Consider the following 17,770-nt stretch of genomic DNA (forward strand, 5'->3'; position numbering starts at 1 on the left):
CAAGAATTACTAGATTCTGAAATGGTTCTAGAAGACTGGAAAATTGCAAATGTCACTTCATTCTTCAAGAAGAGAGAGAGGCTGAAGAAAGGAAACTATAGGCCAGTTTCTCTGAGCTTAGTGGTTGGGAAGATGTTGGTATCGATTGTCAAGGATGTGGTTTGGAGGTTCTTGGGGACACATGATAAAATAGACTGTAGACAGTATGGATTCCTCAATAGAAAATCTTGCCTGACAGATCAGTTGAAATTCTTTGAAGAAATAAAAAGCAGGATAGACGAAGGAGAATCGGTTTGTATTGTGTACTTAGATTTCCAGAAGGCCTTTGACAAGGTGCCACATTTGAAGCTGCTTAACAAGATACAAGCCCATGGTAGTATAGGAAATATCCTGGCATGGATAAAGCAGTGACTGATTGATAGGAGACAAAGAGCAGGAATAAAAGGAGCCTTTTCTGGTTGGCTGCTGGTGACTACTGATGTTGCACAGGTGTCTGTATTGAGACCAAACTTTTTACATTATATGTCAATGATTTGGATGATGGAATTGATGACTTAGTTGCAAAATTTGCAGATGATATGAAGATAAGTGTAGGGGCAGGTAGATTTGAAGAAATAGGGAGGCTACAGAAGGATTTAGGTAGATTAGGAGAATGGGCAAAGAAGTGGCAGTTGGAATACAGTGTTAGGAAGTGTATGATCATGCACCTTGGTAAAAGAAATGAAAGGGTGACTATTTTCTACATGGAGAAAAAATACAAAAATCTAAGGCACAAATGGAGTTGGGTGTCCTTGGGCATGATTCCCTAAAGGTTAATTTGCAGGTTGAATCTGTGGTGAGGACAGCAAATGAGATGTTAGCACTCGTTGCAAAAGGACTAGAATATAAAAGCAAGGATGTAATGTTGAGACTTTATAAATAACTGGTGAGGCCTCACTTGGAGAAGTGTGTGCAGTTTTGGACCCCTTATCTGAGAAAAGATGTGTTGAAACTGGAGAGGCTTCAAAGGAGGTTTACGGAAATTATTCCAGTATTAAATGGTTTGGCATATGAACAGTGTTTGTTGACTCTGGACCAGTATTCAATGGAATTTAGAAGAATCAGGGTGACCTCATTGAAACCTATCCAATGATGAAAGGCCTTGATAGAGTGGATGTAGAAAGGATGTTTTCAATGGTACAAGTGTCTGAGACCAGAGGATAAAGCCTCAAAATACAGGGCCATCCTTTTAGAACAGAGATGAAGAGGAATTTCTTTAACCAGGGAGTGGTGAATCTGTGGAATTTGTTGCCACAGGCAGCTGTGGAGGCCAAGTCTTTATGTATATTTAATTCAAAGGTTGATAAATTCTTGATCAGGGCATGAAGGTGTAGCGGGGAGAGGGAGACAGGAGATTGGGGCTGAGAGGAAAAATGGATTCCAGTAGTGGATCGGTTATTCTGGTTTGGGTGTTGTGCAATGAACTGAACTGATTAGAGAGCTTAAGGTAAAGGAACACTTGGGGTATGTGATCATAATATGATGGAATTCATCCTGAAATTTGAGAGGTAGAAGCTAAAGTTATATGTATCAGTATTGCAGTGGAACAAAAGAAACTACAGAGACATGGGAGAGGAGCTGCCTGAAGTTGATTGGAAGGCCATACTAGCAGGGATTATGGCAGAGGAGGAATTGCTCAAAGTTCTGGGAGCAATTCGGAAGCTGCTGGATGGATATGTCCCAAAGAAGAAGCATTCTAAAGGCAACTGTGACACAACTGTGGCTGACAAGGTAAGTCAAAGCCAACATAAAAGCCAAAGAGAGTATGTATAATAAAGTGTAAATTGGTGAGAAGTAAAAGGATTGGGAAGCTTTTAAAAACCAACAATAGACAACTAAAAGAGGGAAAAGATGGAATACAAACATAAGCAAGCCAATAGTATTGAAGAGGATACCAAAAGTGTCTTCAGATATATAAAGACTAAAAGAGAGGTGAGAGTAGATATTGGACCACAGGCAAATGATGCTGGAGAGGTAGTAATGGAGGACAAGAACATGGGGGATGAACTGAATAATTATTTTGCATTAGCCTTCAGTGTGGAAGACATTAGCAGTCTGCCAGAAGTTCAAAAGTGCCAGGAGGCAGAAGTGAGTGAAGCTGTCGTTACTAGGGAGAAGGTGTTTGGGCAACTGAAGGATTTGAAGGAAGATAAATCACCTGCACCAGATGGTGGACACCCCAATGTTGTGAAGGAGGTGGCTGAAGAGATTATGAAGATGTTAATAATGATCTTTCAAGAATCAATAGATTCTGGCATGTTCCTAGAGGACTGGAAATAGCAAATACCACTCCACTGTTCAAGAAGGGAGAGAGGCAGAAGAAAGGAAATTATAGGCCAGTTAATCTGACTTCTGCGGTTGGGAAGATATTGGAGTCAATTGTTAAGGTGAGGTTTCAGGACACTTGGAGGAACATGATAAATAGATGAAAGTCAGCATGGTTTTCTTTAGGATAAGTCTTGCCTGTCAAATCTTTGAAGAATTACAAGCAGGATAGACAAAGGAGAATCGGTGAATATTGTGTACTTGGATTTTGTGAAGGCCTTTGACAAGGTGCTGCACATGAGGCTGCTTAAATGGTAAGAGCCCATGGTACTACAGGAAAGACACTAGCATGGATAGAGTATTGGCCAATGGGCAGGAAGAAAAGACCAGGAATAAAGCGAGCTTTTTCTGGTTCGCTGCTGGTGACTTGAGGCTTTCCACAGTGGTATTTGTTGGGATCATTTCTTTTTACGTTATATGTCAATGATTTGGATGATGGGATTGATGGCTTTGTGACTAAGTTTGTGAATGATATGCAGATAGTTGGAGGGGCAGGTAGTGTTAAGGAAGCAAGGAGGCTGGAGACAGACAGATTAGGAGAATGGGTGAAGAAGTGGCAGATGAAATACCATGTCAGGAAGTGTATGATCGTGCACTTTGGTAGAAGAAATAAAAGTGTAGATTATTTTCTAAATAGAGAAAAAAAAAATCTGAGGTGCAAAGGGGTCTTAGGAGTCCTCATGCAGGATTCCCTAAAGGTTAATTTACAGGTTGAGTCTGTGCTGAGGAAGGCAAATTAAGTGTCAGCATTCATTTCGAGAGGACTAGAATATAAAATCAAGGAAGTAATGTTGAGGCTTTGTAAAGCACTGGTAAGCCCCCACATGGAGGATTGTGAGCAGTTTTGGGCCCCTTATCTAAGAAGGAATGTGCAGACATGAATAGGGTTCAAAGGTGAATCACAAGGATTATTCTGGGAATAAAGAGTTACAATATGAGGAATGGTGATGGCTCTGGGCCTGTACTCACTAGAATTAAGAAAAAAGTGAGGGGCAATCTCATTGAAACCTATCAAAAGTTGAAAAGCTTCGATAGAGTGGATATGAAGAGTATGTTTCCTATGGTGGGGGGGTAGGGTTGGTTGTCTAAGACCAGAGGGCACAGTCTCAGAATAGAGGGTCCATTTCGAAAAGAGATGAGGAATTTCTTTACTCAGAGAGTGGTAAATTTGTAGAAATTATTGGCACCACCGGCAGTAGAGGCTAAATCATTGGGTATATTTAAGGTAATGGTAAGTTCTTAATTAGTCAGGGTATGAAGGGTTACTGGGAGAAGGCAGGAGATTGGGGCTGAGAGGAAATTGAATTGAATTGACTTTGTTACTTACATCCTTCATATACATGAGGAGTAAAAATCCTTGCGTTATATCTCCGTCTAAATGTGCAATGTGCAATTTATAGTAATTTATAATAAATATCATGTACAACAGGATAGTCGATATAACATAGAAATACAGTTGTGTCAGGAGGAATTAAGTAATCGGATGGCCTGGTGGGAGAATATGTCCTGGAGCCTCTTGGTCATGGTTTTTATGCTGCAGTCCCGTTTCCCGATTGGTAGCAGCTGGAACAGTTTGTGGCTGGGGTGACTCGGGTCCCCAGTGATCCTTCAGGCCCTTTTTACACACCTGTAAATGTCTGGAATAGTGGAACGCTCACATCTATAGATGCGCTGGGCTGCCCACACCACTCTCTGCAGAGTCCTGTGATTGAGTGAAGTACAGTTCCCATACCAGGCAGTGATGCAGCCAGTCATGATGCTCTCAATTGTGGCCCTGTAGAAAGTTCTTAGGATCTGGAGGCCCATACCAAACTTCTTCAACTTTTGAGGTGAAAGAGGTGCTGTTGTATCTTTTTCACCATACGGTCAGTATCTACTGACCACGTGAGATCCTTGGTGATGTTTATGCTGAGAAACTTAAAGCTGTTTGCCCTCTCAACCCCAGATCCATTGATGTCAATAGGGGCTAGCCTGTCTCCGTTCCTCCTGTAGTTCACAACCAGCTCCTTTGTTTTTGCGACATTGAGGGAGTGGTTGTTTTCTTGACACCACTGTGTCAGGGTGATGACTTCTTTTCTGTCAGCTGCCTCATTATTATTTGAGATTAGGCCAGTCAGTGGATCAGCCACGATGTAATGGAAGAGAAGACTCGATTGGCCAAATGACCTAATGCTGTTCCTATATCTTGTGGTCTTATGGAATTTAAAGTTGCTGATCTTCTCCCACCCTGATCCTCCAATGAGGACTGGCTCATGTACCTCTGGTTTCCTCTCCCCAAAGTTAATAGTTAGCTCCATGCTCTTGCTGATACTGAGTAAGAAGTTGTTGTTGTGACACCACTCAGACAGATTTTTCAATCTCTCTCCTATATGCTGATTTGCCAGCACCTTTGATTTGGCCTACAACAGCAAACTTCAACATGGCATTGGAGCTGTGCTTAGCCACACAGTCATGTGTGTAAGGCAAGTAAAGCAGGGGAAAGATTCACTTATGGACAACCTAAGGATGTGTTGGGGGCAGCACACAAGAGTAGCCATATATTCCAGTGCCAGCTAAATCACAGGCACGGACAGGGTAGTCGCCATTCTAAGCCAAGATGCATCTGATTAGGATGCTTTCTGTGAGAAATCAATAAAAATTGGTGAGAATTAAAGGGGATGTATCAAATTTATTTAGCCTCCTGAGTATGTAGAGATGCTGGTAAGCTTTCTTGGCCACGAGATCTAAGTGGTTGGACCAGGATAGGGTGTTGGAGATGTTCAATGATTGGAACTTGAAATCCTTAACCTTGTCAACCTCAGCACCATAAGGTGAACAAGAGCATGTGCGCCACCCGCCTTCCTGAAGTCAATGACCAGTTTGTTTGTTTTGTTCACATTGAGAGGAAGGCCATGGTCATGACACCACATCACTAAGGTTTCCATCTCCTTCCTTTACTCTGGTATACCGATACTTGAGATACGAGTTAGCATCCTCAGGCCTGATTGGGCAGGTACTGCAGCCTGGAAAGTAATGATGGTGGTAGAGGATATCAGAGTCTAGGCAGCTAAATGGTGCAGGACTGTGGGAGTGAGGGTGGGATTCGGAGTCTGACTGCATAATGCTTTAAAAAAGTATTATAAATTGCATTTCTAATTCTGCATCATTTATTTCATATTGCTTTCCTTTATTTTTCCTATAAACATGGATCACCTCAGTGCATTCCATTCAATCTCTGCTGTGTTCATCACTTCAGCAGTTAACCATATCCCCTGGACTTTGTTACTGTCCTTCACATTGTTTATCATTTCTGAAACATTTCTCATTTGCAAGCTTTGAAATTATGCCCTTTTCACCTGAGTCTAAGTGAATAATATATCTCAAAACCAAACCTGGAGAAAACCTAGATTACGTCCCCTCAAAACTAACAAAAGAAACTCCCTCCTTTCTGCTCCTTAACCATTTTGTTTTTATTATCTTACTGTCCCTTTGAATTCCATAGACTTTAATTTTGCTAATAGGTCTGCGGTCAAAAGCTTTAATAATGTAATGCACAGCTTTTCATCATTCACTTTGTGAACCCTTTCTACCATAGTAGAGAAGAACTGAATTAATTTACTCTAATACTATTTGTCTTTAAGATATCCTTGCAGACTTTCATCTATTAATCACCGTCTCCCAAACACCAATTAAATTTTCCCTTAGTTTTATCTTTCAAATGTCCCCTACTCCCCTAAGTTAAATGTGAAGTTGCAGGGCTTGTACAGCTTTTTAAATAGAATGGTGACATTTGCAATACTGCATTCCCCTGACACCATCCCCAAGGAGGTTTGGAAACCGGTGACTGTATCCTCTGCAATTGTATGGTTGTACATTCATATGGTGACAGTACATAACAGAGAATGGGTGGAGTAATCAGCAAGTGTTTGATTGCACTTATGAAAGTATATACATAGTGGCAACTTTATTGGGTACACCTGTTGTTAATGCAAATATCGAATCAACCAATCATGTGGCACCAACTCAAAGCATAAAACCACGCACACATGGTCAAGAGGTTCAATTGTTGTTCAGACCAAACATCAGAATGCAGAAGAAATGTGATCTAAGTGACTTTGAAGGAATGACTGTTGGTGCCAGACAGGGTTTGAGTGTTTCAGAAACTGCTGATCTCCTGGGATTTACAGAGTTTACAGAGAATGGTGCACGAACAAAAAACATCCAGTTCTGTGGATTAAAATAAGAGATCAGAGAATGGTCAAACTGATTCAAGGCGACAGTAACTTAAATAACCACGAGTTACAACAGTGGTGTGCAGAAGAGCATCTTTAAATGCAGAACATGTTGAACCTTGAAGTAGATAGGCTACAGCAACAGAAGGCCATAAACATACACTCATTTACCACTTTATTAAGTACCACTTGTACCTAATTAAGAGACTACTGAGTGTTTGTGCAGAGGTTATCACCCTTGTAATGGAGCCTTAAATCAGTACTGATACACCCTTAAATGTTTTCTTTACTCATATCTTTCTATCGTCAAATTCAGTAGCACAAATATCATGGTATCATCCACTCTGGGCTGGCTTGGACTTATGCCCATTCTAGCAGCGTGGAGGGAGGCTGGTGTGGTGAGGATGTCAACGAATGGCTTGGGAAATATTGGTTGTTGGGCAGTGCATCGTGTTGTGTTGTGTGACAAGATGGGCATGGTTTGGCACCTGCCAATGGGAGTATCACACTAGTTCAATACTAGATGATGAGCTCAGCACCCTTGACTACCTCATCACCTATGGGCAGTTGAAAAATATGAAAATTGTGGGCAGCAGTCTGTTGTTGTTGTTCTCTGCTAATCTCTAAAGTAATTTCAAACTTACTTTGGGTGATCATGCCAGCAGTGACCTTTGTAATCAGCTTGGTGGAAGTCTTCATGGCAGTATCCTATGTAACTCAAAGTGCCTTCCACAACTGTAATGCAATCACATTGGGATAGTGTTAGGTGGAGTCGTCGTGAATAAAATAAGTACTATTCACAAGACAGTCAGGGAAATAATGCCAATTCAACCAACTTGCCGACTTAACCAGGGGTTTCAAAGAACTAAAACACTGAACATCCCTGAGACATTCAGGAACATTTAAAATCTTACCTACAGAAAAGTATTAAGCATTCGATATCAAACCTCAAAAAACCTTGAAATACTAGAAACCTCTAAATTCTTTAAAAGATGTACCAACACTGTTACCACACTAAAAATCCAAATTCATAATTCATTAGTTTTTTAAAAAACCATTAGCGCAGATTTTTACATTAAAGGCATGTCCAAAAATCATTTTTACATTAACACTTCAAATGATTTTCAGTAAGAGAAAGCATTAGTTGGGCCTCTTTTTACCTTAGGCAATGTTAGAATTGGAGTATCAGAATCTGTGATTTTAAGATAGATAGTGCACTACTCTGGTTCATGGGAATATTTTGCAAAAAAAGAATTCAGCGTGTCACAAACTCAAATCAACAAATAGAATGTGGAAAATTGTATAATCTAGACAGCCAAAAGCAAAGTTGAGCATAAACAGAACCAGTAGCTAAACTGCAGTTCAAGAAAACAGCTAATGTCCTTGATAGTCATTTAGGCAAGCACAGCTGCAAACAAGGGACCCACCTGATGGTCTCTGCCTCAGAAATAGTTGGTATCAATTTTTTTTAGAGCAGGAAATTTGCTTCAGTCAGACAGAGCAGCCGAAGATGCCTCAGAAGAGGGGGAGGGAGGGAGAAGGGGAGAGGAGGAGGGAGGGAGAGAGGGGGAGAGGAGGAGGGATGGAGAGAGGGAGAAAGAAAATGCTAGCTGTAGACTGGCATCTTCCTTAGTCAGAAGATTGACAACCGAACACTAATGGAATACTATTTTTGCCAATGCATGATTGGTAATGCATTTGTCATGGTTTGTCAATGTAAATTGCTTGTCTTAACTTTTGATACACCTCTAATTGATCCTTCACCCAATTTTGGGTCTGTAGTCAAGTAACTAAAATAATTCCAGACCCCATCTGTAAGTGTGGAATCGGAACGTAGAGCTTTATTGCATATTGGTTCTTCATGCTGCCGGAGGAGTAACCACTGCAAAACGGATAACTACCCAATGTCCATCGCTGATTGCAAAGTTTTGGCTTTTGGGTTTCTGCACGTGTGCAAATGAAGAAATACATAGCACAGAGAATCAGAGTCACATAGCACTACAGTGCAGAAACAGACCCTTCAGCCTATCTAATCTGTGCTGACCTATTATAATGCCTCATCTCATTGACCTGCACCTGTTCTGTAACCCTCCACACAGCTCTCATTCATATAGTTATCCCACATTCTCTTAAAAGTTGCAATCAAACCCACATCCACACTACCACTGGCAGTTCATTCCACACTCTCACCACTTTCCGAGTTCTCTTTCATGTTCCCCTTAAATATTTCACCTTTCATCCTTAACCAAATAGCCTCTAATTCCATTCTCACTGTGACAGAGTAGGTCTGCCACAAATGATTTCTTTCTCAATAATTCGCATTATTCCTTAAAAAATTACTTGTGTCAGACCTGCTTTATCACACTCACCCAACCACAGTGGAGTAGCCTACTTTTATTTACCCTATCTGTGCCCTTCAAAAATTTATATGCCTCTATCAAACCTTCCATGCTCCAGGGAATAAAGTCCTAACCAATTCAACCTTTCCCTATAAATCAGGTCCTCATGTCCCAGCCAACATCCTTATAAGTCTTCTCTGTTCTCTTTTAATCCTATTGATAACTTTCCTTTAGGTAGGTGATCAGAAATATACAGTGTCCTCCAAAATAAGCCTCACAAATGTCTTATATGGAATAAGGTAGATGATCTTAAGAGTTAGAAATTGGTAAGTATGATGCTGTGGGCATAACTAAGTCATAACTGAAGGAAGATCATAGCTGGGAGTGTTGCACGGAGCGACTGAGCAGAACCCAAGTGCAGGACACGGGCACGGAGATTGAGTCAGGGATGCGGTCGCAGGCGTGAACGTTGAACAGCAAACCGGAGGAATCTTGACACAGAGCTCTGGTATGGAGACGGGGTTCTCATGGAATATCTTGAAACTGGAGCTGAGCTTAGGACAACCAGTTCTAAGCAGTCAAGAAACACAGTATCACATGGGAATAAACCAACAAACTGGCAACCTGTGATTGTGACGCCATCATATTTATTTCGCAGTCTCTGATGAGAACCAGGTGTACTGTAATTGAATAAACTACCAGCAATGGAGATCTAATGACTGAAATTAGAGCATAATCAGGGAGAAAGAAGCGTTAAAGGGGAACAGCCAACCGGAACCATGACAGGGAGATTAACATCCATGGGTACACATTTTTACAAAAGGATACGCAGGTAGGTAGACAGGGTGGCATGATTCTGTTGGTTAAAAAATGAAATCAAATCCTTAGAAAGTAATATAATATCAGAAGATATTATAGCCCTTGTTGATAGAGTTAAGAAACTGCAGGTGTAAAAAGACTCTGATGGGAGTTACAGTATAGACAGGCAGCTGAACAGTAACCAGGATGTGAGCTAAAACTTACAATAAGAGAAAGAAAACACGCAGTAAAAGGGCAATGTTAGAATAGTCATGGGAATTTCAATATGCAAGTAAATTGGGAAAATCAGGTTGGTACGGGATCCTGATAAATAGAATTTGTTGAATGCTTATGAAGTAGCTTTTTAGTAGAGCTTGTGGTTGAGTCCATTAGGGAGAAGGCTATTCTAGATTGCATGTTGTGTAATGAACTGGATTTGATTAAGGAGTTTAAGGTATAGGAACACTTATGGGACAGTGATCAAAATATGATAGACCATATCCCTTCAATCTGAGAGAGATAAAATAATGCTAGATGTATCAATGGAGTAAAGGAATTACAGAGGCATGAGAAAAGAGCTGGCCAAAGTTGATTGGGACTCTAGCAGGGATAATGGTTGGAGTTTCTGGTAGCAATTCAGAAGGCACAGGATAGATACATCCCAAACAAATAGTACTCTAAAGGCAGGCAAACTTGTCTGACAAGGGAAGTCAAAAACCACATAAAAACAAGAGAAGGCAACAAAAAAAGCTATAAGGAGAGAAAAGATGATCTATGAAGGTAATCTAGTCAATAATATCAAAGAGGATACCATAAGTTTTATCATATATGTATATGTATACATGAGTAAAAAATGGGTGAGAGTACATATCAGACTGCAGAAAAATGGCTCTGGAGAGGTAGTTATGCTGGGCAAGTGAATGGCGAATGAAGACACTAGCAGTATGGTAGAAGTTCGACAGGGGGCTGAATTGAGTTTTGTTATTTACTAGGAAGAAGGTGGTTGGGAAGCTGAAAGGTCTAAAATGGACAAAATGGACTACACCCCGAGGTGGCAGGGAGATTATGGTGGCATTGGTAATAATTTTTTAACAATCAATGGATTCTGGCATGATTCCAGAGGACTGGACAATTGTGAATGTCACCCCACTCTTCAACAAGCGAGGGAGGCAGTAGAAAGGAAACTATAGGCCAGTTAGTCTATCCTCTGTGACTGTGGAGATGTTGGAGTCAATTGTTAAAGATATGGTTTCAGGGTATTTTAAGGAACATGCTAAAATAGGCCAAAGTCGGCATGGCTTCCTTAAGGGAAGATTTTGTTTGACAGATCTATTAGAATTCTTTGAAGAAATAGCAAGCAGGATAGACAAAGGAGAATTGGTGAATGTTTTATACCTGGATTTTCTGAAGGCCTTTGACAAAGTGCAACACATGAGGCCACTTAACAAGATATTATAGGAACAATACTAGCATGGATTGGCAAGAGGCAAAGAGTAGTATAAAGGGAGCCTTTTCTGGTTGGCTGTAGGTGACTCGTGTTGTTCTGAGGGATCAGTGTTTGGACCACTTCTTTTTATGTAATATGTCAATGACAGAGTGGATGTGGAGAGAATGTTTCCTATAGTCGGGGAGTCTAAGACCAGAGGGCACAGCCTCAGAATTGACGGATGTCCATTTGGAACAGAGATGAAGAGGAATTTCTTAGCAAGAGGGTGGTGAATCAGTGAAATTCATTGCCACTGGAGGCTGTAGAGACCAAGTCATTGGGTGTATTTAAGATGAAGGTCGATAAATTCTTGATTAGTCAAGGCATGAAAAGTTACGGGGAGTAGGCAGTAGAAGGAGGTTGAGAGGGAAGATGGATCAACCATGATGAAATGGTGGCACAGACTCGATGGTCTGAATGGCCTAATTCTGTTTGTATATTTTGTGGCCTTTATGGTCTTTATACAACCTGAACACAGCATCCCAACTCTTGAATTCAATACCTTGATTTATGAAAGATAGTGTATCAAAAGCTCTGTTTACAACCCTATATATATGTACCTATGATGCCACTTCCAAGGACTTATGGATCTGTATTCTCAGATTGTTCTGTTCTACCACATTAATCAGTGCACTACCATTCACTGTGTAAGTCTTATCTAGATTTGTCTTCCCAAAGTGCACAATTTACACATTAAATTCCATCTGCAATTTTTCAGTCCATTTTTCCAGCAGATCTAGTTGTTGCTGCAAGCTTTGACAGCTTTCCTCTCTGTCCACAACACCCCCAATCTTGGTGCCATCTGCAAATTTGCTGATCCAGTTTACCACATGATTATCCAGATCAATGATATCAATAATAAACAATAATGCACCCAGCACCAATCCCTGCAGTACACCCCTAGTCACAGGCCTCCAGTCAGAGAGATAAGCATCTACAACCACTCTCTGACTTCTCCCTTGAAGCCAGTGTTGAATCCAATTTGCAACCTCATCTTGAATGCCAAGTGACTAAACTTTATTGACCATCCTCCCAGGTGGTACCTTGTTTAAGGACTTGCGAAAGTTCATGACGACTACATTCATCTTCTTTACTTCATCAGCTTTCCTGGTAACCTCCTCAAAGACCTCTATAAGAATGGTTGGACGTAATCTACCATGCACAAAACCATGTTGGCTATCCCTAATTAATCCTTGTCTATCTAAATAGTTATGTATCTGTCCCTTAGAAAACATCAAATAACTTACAGTCCTTCCAGGTGAGGCGACACTTCACCTGTGAGTCAGCTGGTGTGGTATACTGTGTCCGGTGCTCCCGGTGTGGCCTTTTATATATTGGTGAGACCCGACGCAGACTGGGAGACCATTTCGCTGAACACCTACGCTCGGTCCGCCAGAAAAAGCAGGATCTCCCAGTGGCCACATATTTTAATTCCACATCCCATTCCCATTCTGATATGTCTATCCATGGCCTCCTCTATTGTCAAAATGAATCCAAATTCAGGTTGGAGGAACAACACCTTATATACCGGCTGGGTAGCCTCCAACCTGATGACATGAACATTGACTTCTCTAACTTCCGTTAATGCCCCTCCACCCCTTCTTACCCCATCCCTGACTTATTTAGTTGTTTGCCTGTTCTCCATCTCCCTCTGGTGCTCCCCCGCCCCTCCTTTCTTTCTCTTGAGGCCTCCCGTCCCATGATCCTTTCTCTTCTCCAGCTCTGTATCACTTTCGCCAATCACCTTTCCAGCTCTTAGCTTCATCCCACCCCCTCCGGTCTTCTCCTATCATTTCACATTTCCCCCTCCCCTCACTACTTTCAAATCTCTTACTATCTTTCCTTTCAGTTAGTCCTGACGAAGGGACTCGGCCCGAAATGTCGACAGTGCTTCTCCTTATAGATGCTGCCTGGCCTGCTGTGTTCTACCAGCATTTTGTGTGTGTTGTTGTTTGAATTTCCAGCATCTGCAGATTTCCTCGTGTTTGCACTACCTACTGATGTTGGTTTAACTGCCTATAAATTTGCTTCTTATTAGAAACATTGAAACATAGAAAACCTACAGCACAATACAGGCCCTTTGGCCCACAGAGCTGTGCCGAACATGTCCTTACCTTGGAAATTACCTAGGGTTACCCATAGCCCTCTATTTTTCTGAGCTGCATGTACCTGTCCAAGAGACTCTTAAAAGGCCCTATCATATACTTAGAGCTTTGCTTAAACAAAGGAATAATATTAGCTATCCTCCAATCCTCTGGCATTTCACCAGTGGTTAAGATTACTTTAAGTGTCTCTGATGGGGCCCCTGCAATTTCTGCACTTGCCTTCCACCAGGTCAAAGGAACACATTGTCACGCCTGGAGAATTATCCACCCCAATTTTCCTCGAGACAGCAAGCAACTCCTCATCTTTAGACCATAAGACCATAAGACAAAGGAGCAGAAGTCAGACAAAGGAGCAGAAGTCAGCCATTCGGCCCATCGAGTCTGCTACGCCATTTCATCATGAGCTGATCCAATCTCCCCTTTAGTCCCATCCCCCCACCTTCTCACCATAACCTTTGATGCCCTGACTACTCAGATACCTATCAATCTCTGCCTTAAATACACCCAATGACTTGACCTCCACTGCCACCTGTGGCAACAAAATTCCATAGGTTCACCACCCTCTGGCTAAAAATTTTTTTTCACATCTCTGTTCTGAATGGGTGCCCTGTAACTCTCAAGTCCTGTCCTCTCGTACTAGACTCCCCCACCATGGGGAACAACTTTGCCACATCCAGTCTGTCCATGCCTTTCAACATTCGAAATGTTTCTATGACATCCCCCCTCATTCTTCTAAACTCCAAGGAGTACAGTCCAAGAGCGGTCAAACGTTCCTCATATGTTAACCCTCTCATTCCTGGAATCATTCTAGTGAATCTTCTCTGAACCCTCTCCAATGTCATCACATCCTTTCTTAAATAAGGAGCCCAAAACTGCACACAGTATTCCAAGTGAGGTCTTACCAGTGCCTTATAGAGCCTCAACATCACACCCCTGTTCCTATACTCTATTCCTCTAGAAACGAATGCCAACATTGCATTCACCTTCTTCACCACCGACTCAACCTGAAGGTTAACCTTAAGGGTATCCTGCATGAGGACTCCCAAGCCCCGTTGCATCTCAGAACTTTGAATTCTCTCCCCATTTAAATAATAGTCTGCCATTTATTTCTTCTACCAAAGTGCATGACTGTATACTTTCCGACATTGTAATTCATTTGCCACTTCTTTGCCCATTTCCCCAATCTATCCAAGTCTCTCTGCAGACTCTCTGTTTCCTCAGCACTACCGGCCCCTCCACCTATCTTTGTATCATCAGCAAACTTAGCCACAAAGCCATCTATTCCATAATCTAAATTGTTGATATACAACGTAAAAAGAAACGGCCCCAACTCGGACCACTGTGGAACACCACTGGTAACCGGCAGCCAACCAGAATGGGAACCCTTTATTCCCACTCTGTTTCCTGCCAATCAACCAATGCTCTATCCACGTATGTAACTTTCCCGTAATTCCATGGGCTCTTATCTTGTTTAGCAGCCTCATGTGCGACACCTTATCAAAGGCCTTCTGACAATGCAAATACACAACATCCACTGCATCTCCCTTGTCTAGCCTACTTGTAATTTCCTCAAAAAATTGCACTAGGTTTGTCAGGCAGGATTTTCCTTTAAGGAAACCATGCTGAGTTCTGCCTATCTTGTCATATGGCCCCAGGTACTCCGTAACCTCATCCTTGACAATCAACTCCAACAACTTCCCAACCACCGATGTCAAGCTAACAGGTCTATAATTTCCTTTTTGCTTCCTTGACCCCTTCTTAAATAGCGGAATGACATTTGCAATCTTCAAGTCCTCCGGAACCAGGCCAGAATCTATCGACTTTTGAAAGCTAATGCCTCAGCAGTCTCCACTGCTACTTCCTTCAGAACACGAGGGTGCATTCCATCTGGTCCAGGAGATTTATCTACCCTTAGACTATTCAGCTTCCTGAGTTCTTTCTCTGTCGTAATTGTGACTGCACATATTTCTCTTCCCTGACACCCTGAATGTCCAGTATATTGCTGATGTCTTCCTCAGTGAAGACTGATGCAAAATACTCGTTCAGTTCCTCCACCATCTCCTTATCTCCCATTACAATTTCTCCAGTATCATTTTCTTTCGCTCCTATATCTACTCTCACCTGTTTTTTACTCTTTATATACTTGAAAAAGCTTTTAGTATCCTCTTTGATATTATTTGCTAGCTTCCTTTCATTGTTCATCTTTTCCCTCTTAATAACATTCTTAGTTTCCTTTTGTAGGCTTTTAAAAACTTCCCAATCCTTTGTCTTCCCACTAATTTTTGCTTCCTTGTATGCCCTCTGCTTTTCTTTTACTTTGGCTTTAACTTTTCTTGTCAGCCACGTTTGCATCCTTTTTCCATTCGAAAATTTCTTCTTCTTCGGAATATATCTGTCTTGCACCTTCCTCACTTCTTGCATAAACTCCAGCCACTGCTGCTCTGCTGTCCTTTCTGCTAGTGTCCCTTTCCAGTCAACCTCGGCCAGTTCCTCTCTCATGCCACAGTAATTTCCTTTATTCCACTGAAATACTGACACATTGGATCATGTTGTGATCACTGCCTCCTAAGGGTTCCTTCACTTCCATCTCTCTAATCACCTCTGGTTCATTACACAATACCCAATCCAGTACAGCTGATCCCCTAGTGGACTCAACAACAAGCTGTTCTAAAAAGCCATCTCGTAGACATTCTACAAATTCTCTCTCTTGAGATCCAGTGCCGACCTGATTTTCCCAATCCACTCGCATGTTAAAATCCCCTACAACTATCATAACACTGCCCTTCTGGCAAGCCTTTTCTATTTCCTGTTGTAATTTGTAGTCCACATCACTGCAGCTGTTTGGAGACCTGTTGATAACTACCATCAGGGTCCTTTTACCCCTGCGATTTCTTAGCTCAACCCATAAAGCTTCTGTACCTTCTGATCCTATGTCAACTCTTTCTCATGATTTAATATCATTTCTTACCATTAAAGCCACGCCACCCCCTCTACCTACCTGCCTATCCTTCCGATATACCGTGTATCCTTGGATGTTCAGCTCCCAGAGACATGCATCCTTTAGCCACGTCTCAGTGATGGCCACAATATCATACCTGCCAATCTGTAACTGTACAACAAGATCATCCACCTTATTCCTTAAGCTGTGTGCATTTAAGTATAACACCTTAAGTCCAGTATTTGGTACTTTTTGCATTGATTGAACTACAACTTTATTGCACTGCAACTCATACCAATGGCTGCAAATTTGCTCCATCACCTGCCTGTCCTTCCAGACATCCTTACTGCTCATTACTTTAGATCTGTTTCTGTTTTCCCTCTCCTCCGCTCCATCATTCCGGTTCTTATCCCCCTGCCAAATTAGTTTAAACCCTCCCTAACAGCTCTATTAAACCTTTTAAAGGTTTTAACTCTAAAGTTAAAGGTTTTAAACCTTTTAACCCTATTAAATCCTTAATCTGTATATGGTAACCTCACTGATGATTTGCCTCACTTCCATACACTCTGTGTCCATCTCTGAATTAAATATACGGCTCCATGCATAGATGACCACACTGATCTTCAAGGGGACTGTCGCTTGCTATCCTTTTGTTTTAAACATACCTGTAGAAGCCCTTGAGGTTCTCCTTAACCTAGTTTGCTAGAGCAACCTCATGCTTTCTTTTAGCCCTCCTGATTTCCCTCTTAAATGTCCTCTTGCATTTCTCATACTCCGCCATAACATCATTTGTTTCTTGTTGCCTATTACTCTTATGCGCCTCCTCCTTCTTAACCAGGGCCTCAATAGCTCTCGAAAACCAAGGTTCTCTAACCCTGTTAGCCTTCCCTTTTATTCTTCAAGTCAAGTCAAGTCACTTTTTATTTCGACCATAACTGCTGGTACAGTACACAGTAAAAACGAGACAACGTTTTTCAGGACCATGGTGCTACATGAAACAGTATAAAAACTACACTAGACTACAGACCTACCCAGGACTGCATAAAGTGCACAAAACAGTGCAGGCATTACGATAAATAATAAACAAGACAATAGGCACAGTAGAGGGCAGTAAGTTGGTGTCAGTCAAGGCTCTGAGTATTGAGCAGTCTGATGGCTTGGGGGATGAAACTGTTACATAGTCTGGTCGTGAGAGCCCAAATGCTTTGGTGCCTTTTCCCAGATGGCAGGAGGGAGAAGAGATTGTATGAGGGGTGCGTGGGGTCCTTCATAATGCTGTTTGCTTTGCGGATGCAGCGTGTGGTGTAAATGTCTGTAATGGAGGGAAGAGAGACCCTGATGATCTTCTCAGCTGACTTCACTATCCACTGCAGGGTCTTGCGATCCAAGATGGTGCAATTTCCAAACCAGGCAGTGATGCAGCTGCTCAGGATGCTCTCAATACAATCCCTGTAGAATGTGATGAGGATGGGGGGTGGGAGATGGACTTTCCTCAGCCTTCGCATAAAGTAGAGACGCTGCTGGGCTTT

This window comes from Hemitrygon akajei, chromosome 3 (genome assembly GCF_048418815.1).
Source record: "Hemitrygon akajei chromosome 3, sHemAka1.3, whole genome shotgun sequence".
Lineage (NCBI taxonomy): Eukaryota > Metazoa > Chordata > Chondrichthyes > Myliobatiformes > Dasyatidae > Hemitrygon > Hemitrygon akajei.